We start from the raw sequence: 7,066 nt of genomic DNA, 5'->3' as shown, positions 1-7,066 counted from the left end.
GTACACGAGCACCACTCCACCAAAGGGGGTCTTCTTGAACATCCGAGGAGGAGAAGGGCAAGTGCCACGGGTCAGCGACGGAAGCATGGTAAAGGAGCAAGTCTTAGGCGAGCTGTCACCTCCACATTGAATGCTCTCAACTAACGTCCTGGCCGCATTAATGTGGATAGGACTCCTGAACAGTGCTGTCTTAGGTGTTGCAACCCACAGGGAGAATGGGGATGCGGCTGATGGGATAGACTCTCAAGTGGTGGCCTGGCTGATCAACGAATGTAGGGTTAGGATCAGTTTAGAGAGAGGTATATAATGTAAGGAGTCTCTCTTGAAAAAGGGGGGGCAGCATTAAGGAAGAGGGTAGCAACTTGTATTCTGGGAACCTTTGTAATCAATCTTAAAAGAAATAATAAGAACGTCAAGCTCCAGAAGACAAGTCCGAGGAGCATCATTAGGCACCCCAATTCATGTTTAGGTTATTAAACCCACATGCAACCATGCAAGGTAGTTGCATCCCATACTGGGGCCTAGTTCTTGAGCCCACTCTCTATAAATTCATTGGAGGGCAAGCTGGGCTTGGGTCCACTCTCTCAACCTGAAAAAGTGCCCCAATCTGGTCCCTACATAAGTGTTTATGAAGTGTGGGGAGCAAGGGCCGGGGTTCAAGTTTACAGAAGGGAGTTTTACACACATATATACTTAGATTAGGTTAGAGTAGAATTCTATCTTCTATAAAAAGAAAAAAGAAAAAAGAAAAAAAAAGAAAAGAAATCAAACCCAAAGAAAGAGACTCGTCGATGTAACATATGATAAGCTTGAGCAATTCTAACTTCTAATAATCTTTCGAAGTTCAAATTAGTCTAAACTTTTGAAGATTAACCTCTCATTACTATACCCTTTATGGCAGGATGTCCTAGTCTAAATAATGATTAAATTTAATTTGATCTTCATTAGCATAGATTCACAGTGACTTTAATTTCCCGCTCACATACAAGCTGCATGTTATAATGTTAGTAAGCTTATTGCAGCTTAAGAAGAAAATAGCCATAGACCAAGTTTGGATTTTTTTTTTTTTTTTTTTTGGGGTTACATTTAATTTCTTTTTGTTGTGATGGTGTTGTTGAAAGCGTGGGAGAGCATCTATAGTGGGGGATATTATAGTGTTGCGAGTGTTCCAACTGCAAGTCTAAATTACATAAAGATCAGATTCGGGTAATATCCGTACCTAACCCAAAAATTTTGGATCTTTATCCAAAACCGGCCCGGCCTAATTCTCCTCAATTACCCATGACATATGGGGTAAACCTGAAAGTGTCGGATCAGGTCAGGCCGGGTACCTATTTCCCATTGGATTTGGCCATCCCTACTTGAGTCTCTTCCAAACAGGGTACTCAAGTTTTTTCCAAACAAGGAAGTTGACTCTCAAAAGCCCTTAGCTGCATTAATAAGATTTAATAAAATAAAATTCAAAAGATACCAACAGAGCAGAAGGTTGGGTTCAAACATTTGACAAAATGTTTTCACTGCTTATTTAATACAGACCAAAAAAAAGAAAAGAAAAAACATAGACAAATGACAATAGGTCCAACATCATGGCCAAACAATCTCATATTCCCTCCCCAACTCACAACACCCACCCCCCCGCCCCACCCCCCATGACAATAGGTCTAACATCATGGCCAAACAATCTTACATTCCCTCCCCAACTCACAACACACAACCCACCCACCCCCAACGGTTCTTCTCTTTTCTTTTCTTTTTTTACTTTTTTCTTGGTAAAGAAGTCCTGGAGTTATCACACTTCATTATGCACTTCCACCTGCTGCCCGTGCTTTTTTACGAGCTTCTTCTCGCATTACTGCTTTAACATATATTTCAAAGCAGCAACCTGAAACATACATCACAAATAAGAATGAAAGCTTTAGAAACAGGTAACAAGAATACAATTACTTATAACAATTAGTATATGCAGATATCCTCTTATCATTCCCAATAGAAACAACCATATTGATAGTTTATCTCAAACAAACAAAATTGATTCAAAATCACAATAAAAAGGCAGTCCCTTTATATTGAGCATTGTATAAGTAACTCCTGTCAACCTATTCCATAGGTAGAGAATGATGTGGTTCAAATTGAAGAAGCTATAAAGGGCAATGCCATAAGAAAGACAATTACAACTAGTGAGAGAAGACAGCCTAAGCCTAGCCAGTTAACATGGCCATGCTTGATGCTAACAGGAAAAAAAAGACTATTTTGTGCCATAACTGACACACAACAGGTTCTATAACCATTGAGCACAATAAAAGGCAGGGATGGTATTGCGTGCATGCACATTCAAGTGGACACTAGGAACTGCACAAGAGAAGAGCAAATATTTAAGAAAACCACAGCAAAAAAATCCCAAGTTTTAGCAAAACCCCACTTGGACAGGTTCCCAACATAGTGCTGCCTTTCACCCATCCTTCAGGGGATTACACTTTCCAAAATAGAGGGCCCTAGAAGAAGCTCTATTAGTCTAGTCACCAAATGAAATTGTGATAGAAGCAAATTCCCCAAATGAAATTGTGATAGAAGCAAATTCCCCAATGCAAAAGATGCTAAAAGTTTCTTTACCGTTTTTTGTTTTTCTTTAAAATGATGCAAGTCCACAGGGCCTTCTCACTTAAGATTGGCCACTTCACACAATAATTTGTAAGGTCATTCAGGCCCTTTCTTTTTCTTGAGTAAAGGTCACTCAGACCATAACATAAATTTTCTGATTTGACATGAAAGGAATAGAACATTTCCTATTGTCTTGAATTTAAAATGTTGAAATTAGTATAATTAACCTTCCACAGGGAAAATTGCGTAAGTGAAAATTTTGCTTACTTTCTTGGTAGTTTAACAATTTCAGGCCACTTAACCCTGGTTAGTTTCTGCCTGCTGCATCTCATTGTCTCCTTCCCTTGAAGAGTGGCCCTGGTTAGTTTCTGCCTCCTGCATCTCAATGTCTTCTTCACTTGAAGATATTGCATTAGAAGCTCCTGAATGGAATATTTGTATGAGCCACCCATACATCAACAAAGTAATCCATAAATCTTGTTATAAAAGATATGTACTGCCTTGAGAGCCATACCTGCTAGATCCTCATAAATTTTTTGGTAGCAATGATACAGTACCCCAATTATCCCAATTATCAGGATTGGACATAAGTTAACCATTAATATCCCAAGGGGAGAAATTATTAATGTGAGAAGCAGCTCAGCAGAAAAAATTCCAGATACCAGACAAACGAGGCCGAAGATGAAACGGTAGGCAGCATTTTGCGGTTTTACTTTTATCACCAAATATGCAGTGACATAGACAAGTGCAGCCGCTATTAAACCCAAAATGATACCAAGATGCGTTTCAAGTGGTGAGACACCCAAGAAATGAAAGTGTACACCAATTATGACACCCAGAATCGCATTGAAGAAGAGAAGACCCGCATGAAATGCCTCAAAGAAATTGAGTGCTTCCTCACTAGAATATATACAAACAAAACATCCACTAGCTTCAAAATCCACTAAACTTCTCCCCAAAAAAATAAGAGGGAAATTCTTTTAGCTTCATAGATTTCTAAGATAATCTTGTTATATGCATTAATTTGAAAATATTATGATTTAAGTTGAAGGTGTAAAACAGGTTAAGGAAATAAAACGATTTGGGGTGAAGAGTATTGAACAGATATAATAAATAGAAAATTAATATTGAATTGACTTAAAATAATATGTAAAAGAAGGATTTGTGTAACAAATTCCAGTTAGGTTAAAATAACAGAGAGATGAGTTTGTGAGATGCTATTAACACATATAAGCCTACTCTCCACTATTTTACAATTTAAAGAAAAATATGATGTGTAAAGATTCTAATGGAGGGTTTAAATATTGAATAGAATTTAAACTCAATTAAAATATATATATATATATATATATTAGAATAATGATGTGTAAAATTGTAAGGCTCCAACAATTTGTGTAGCACAATATTATAAGGCCAATCAAAAGTCAAACTTCTTTGATTCTATCTATATTATAGATTTTCACAATTATACATTAATAGAAAGATAGATTAAATTACAATAACCTTCCTTGAAGTTTGGAGAAATTTTAGAAACCCCACATTTTTTTAAAGTAAAGATAATAATGGTGGTAAAGTAGGGTATCAATTCTCATTCCTTTTATGACCCATGTCAAAACCCCATTTATTTTTATAAATGAAACCTCACCTCCTTGAGGTTTTGTTTTATACAACAAATGATTCCTTATAACCATTAAGGTCCATCACAAATGATGTAAAAATACATATTTTTCAACTTAAATTCTCATCCAAAATAACCCAAAAATAATGCTTACCAACCAGTTTGGTTGTATTAATAAGATTTAAAATAATAATAATAATAATAATAATAATAATAACCACATGGGTAATTGTCATTTTTAATATTAAAAAAAAGACAGTAATGTTTACCCTAATAAATATCAAAGACCTAATCTACTTAGCCCTACTAAAAGAAGCTAAACCGTAACTTCAATGAGGCATCCAAGCACATATATGTACATACATAAACATATTTATACAAAAACAAAATAGAAAACAAAAAAAAAAATCAATTATTAAACAAAAATTAATCCATGTAACAATCAAATTTGAAAATACAAAAACGAAGGAATAGAGAAATAAAACCCAGACGCCAAACCTTTCCAATGTTTGACGAAGATTTGCCCAAATTGATAAAACCCTGAAACATGTAGAAAACAAAAGGCAATAAGTCAATTAATAAAATTGAAAAGCAAAAGATAAAATTGAAAAGCTTCTAATCTGATCGTTAACAATCCACTACTAAATAAAAATAGATCCAAGTATCAATCAAATTTAAACAAAGAAAGAGAGGGCTTGAAAATGGCAGATAAGAGGGCATACTCCAACGTTTTTTTTTTCCCTCATCTTCTTCTTTATTTTTCTTTCTTCTTCAGACCCACTCCAACGTTTTTTTTTTCTTCTTCTTCTTTCTTTTTCTTTCTTTCCTTCTTCTTCAAACCCACTCCAACGTTTTTTTTTTTTTTTTGTTCTTTCTTCTTCTTCTTTCTTTTTCTTTNGGGCGCCTCCTCGCTCAGGTCTTCCCTTGGTTCGGCAGCCCCTACCTCCTCAACAACCTCCCTAGCCTCGGCGCTATCAGGGGCGGCCTCGCATATGGCAGGGGGGTAGTATACGCTCTTCGCCTTCCACAGGTCGGACGAGGCCTCCACCCCAGCTTGTTTGAGGGCCTCAACCCAAACCTGGGAGCAGTAGCGCCTACATACCCCCAAAACTTGAGCTTTATAAAGAGCCTCTAGCCACCCCCTCATAATAGGCTGCAGTCTCGGCTTCCTCCTTGGTAGCCAGGGCCTCTTCCCTGCCAAAATTTGCCTCGACCTTAGCCCGTTGAGCCTCGTCTTTGGCCCACTCTGCCTCCCTCTAGGCCCCCTCAGCCGTAGCCACCTTAGCTTGAAAATCTGCGATCAGCTCCCTCGCGATCCTCAGCTGCTCCTCTGCCTCACCCATGTGCCTCGTCTGCTCCCTGGCCTGGTTCTAGGCACCAGCAAGACTTGACTCCGCGCTGTCCCGAGCCCTGGTTATCGCCTTCAACTCCTCCCTGGCCTTGGGGAGGTTAGCCTCGTAGGTCTTGAGGGTCCGGGTAGCCCGAAAGTGCCTCTCACGCTCTAGGTCGAGGGCCTTCCCCTGGTCGTTGGCCGCTGCCTCCAACCTATAGGTGGCCTGGACAGCCTGCCAGAGTAACCAATGCACTATAAGCCCAACTCCAAAAAAGAAAAAGAAAAGAAAAAAAGGGGGGGGGGGGGAGTCGAAATCATAGTTCTTACCATCCCCAGATATCGCTTAAGACTGAGGAAGACCTGCTTGCTCCTCAAAGAGTCCAGCTTGGCCATGTCCACCGAGAGCAGCAGGCACCTCTCCGGCGCGTCGGCCACGTGTGCACCTTCGCCCTCATTGAAGTCTCTGAGGGAGGCGTCATCCCTCAAGGGCTCCTCATGGAGCATTGGGGCTGGGAGCCAGGCCTGAGCCTCAGACGGGGTAGTGACAACTTGCCTGTCCTAGCTCTTGCCACCTATCTTAATCTGCTTGGACGACCGCAGAGTGTTGTCCTCCTCCTGCGAGGACACTAGTTTATCCTCCATAAGCCTTTTGCCCTTATCCTTATTCTTCTTGGGGTCGACGGGCACGGACCCAGAAGGTAGGCTCGTTTGAGAAGGAGGAGGAGGAGGAGGAGGGGGAAGCTTCTGCTGGGCAGAAGTCGACCTCGTCTGAACAGACTGAGTCTTAAGAGGAGGAGAGGGAAGCTTTTGTTGGGACTTCCCCGGTTGGCCTTCGATCAGGTCCAACAGGCTGGTGTGGGGTTTCCTCTTGTAACCCATTATTGGCAGAGGAGAGGCTTTTGAAGCAAGGAGGTCTGCTTCGGTCAAACAAGGGTCGCCCAAGTCCCCTGGAGGGTCCTCGGACTGATCGAGCTGGTCGAAAACGTCAAACGCTTCCTCTTCCCGCTCTAGATCCTCCTCTGTAACCTCGGCAAATACGTGGGAGGAAGAGGGGACGGCTAGGGTGACAAATTCTGGATCAGAGGGCTTCTCGAGGAATAGAAATCCGTCCTCGGTCACAGTAATTTTCTACAGCCGAGGATCGTTTGCTCGGATCACGTGCTTCGGAACCGGGAATGATTTCTGAACAAGAGTATACCCCAAGATTTTGTGGGCGGCTTTAACTTGATGGTCGTCCTCGTTTACAAAAATTGATGCCCTCAGTACCTTCTGCAAATCCTCCCTGTTGACCAGGTGGAAGTGGCGCTCAAAGGCGTGCGAGTCTGCAGGGAGAAAACACCATCACATTAGTAAAAAAAAAAAAAAAAGAAGAAAAAGACAAGAGAACTTGAACCCGCTCCTACTCCCACTGTCCCACCTGGTATTCCCTCCGTTGTTGGGCAGTGAAGGCCATCGTGCCACTCCCTGGACACGATAAGGAAATCCTCATTCAGCCCCTTGCTGGACTTAGGAAGGCA

The 7,066-nt window shown here is 41.0% G+C and overlaps 1 long non-coding RNA gene across 2 annotated transcripts; it reads right to left on the bottom strand.

The window, feature by feature from the left end:
* Positions 1-1,654: 1,654 nt before the first annotated feature.
* LOC112031638 (uncharacterized) lies at positions 1,655-4,755 on the bottom strand. Of its 2 annotated transcripts, XR_010631155.1 has the most exons (4): positions 4,715-4,755; positions 3,113-3,498; positions 2,866-3,020; positions 1,655-1,882 (listed from the first exon to the last, which is right to left on the bottom strand). It is a non-coding gene; the product is annotated as an uncharacterized LOC112031638 (long non-coding RNA). The 2 variants fall into 2 exon arrangements; XR_010631154.1 differs by lacking the exon at positions 4,715-4,755 and having other exon boundaries at positions 3,113-4,689.
* Between the last annotated feature and the right edge of the window lie 2,311 nt (positions 4,756-7,066).

The sequence above is a fragment of the Quercus suber genome, unplaced genomic scaffold (assembly GCF_002906115.3).
Source record: "Quercus suber isolate HL8 unplaced genomic scaffold, Cork oak 2.0 scaffold_199, whole genome shotgun sequence".
Taxonomy (NCBI): Eukaryota; Viridiplantae; Streptophyta; class Magnoliopsida; order Fagales; family Fagaceae; genus Quercus; species Quercus suber.
The sequence above is the reverse complement of the archived record's forward strand: the minus strand, read 5'-3'. Positions and strand labels throughout refer to the sequence as shown.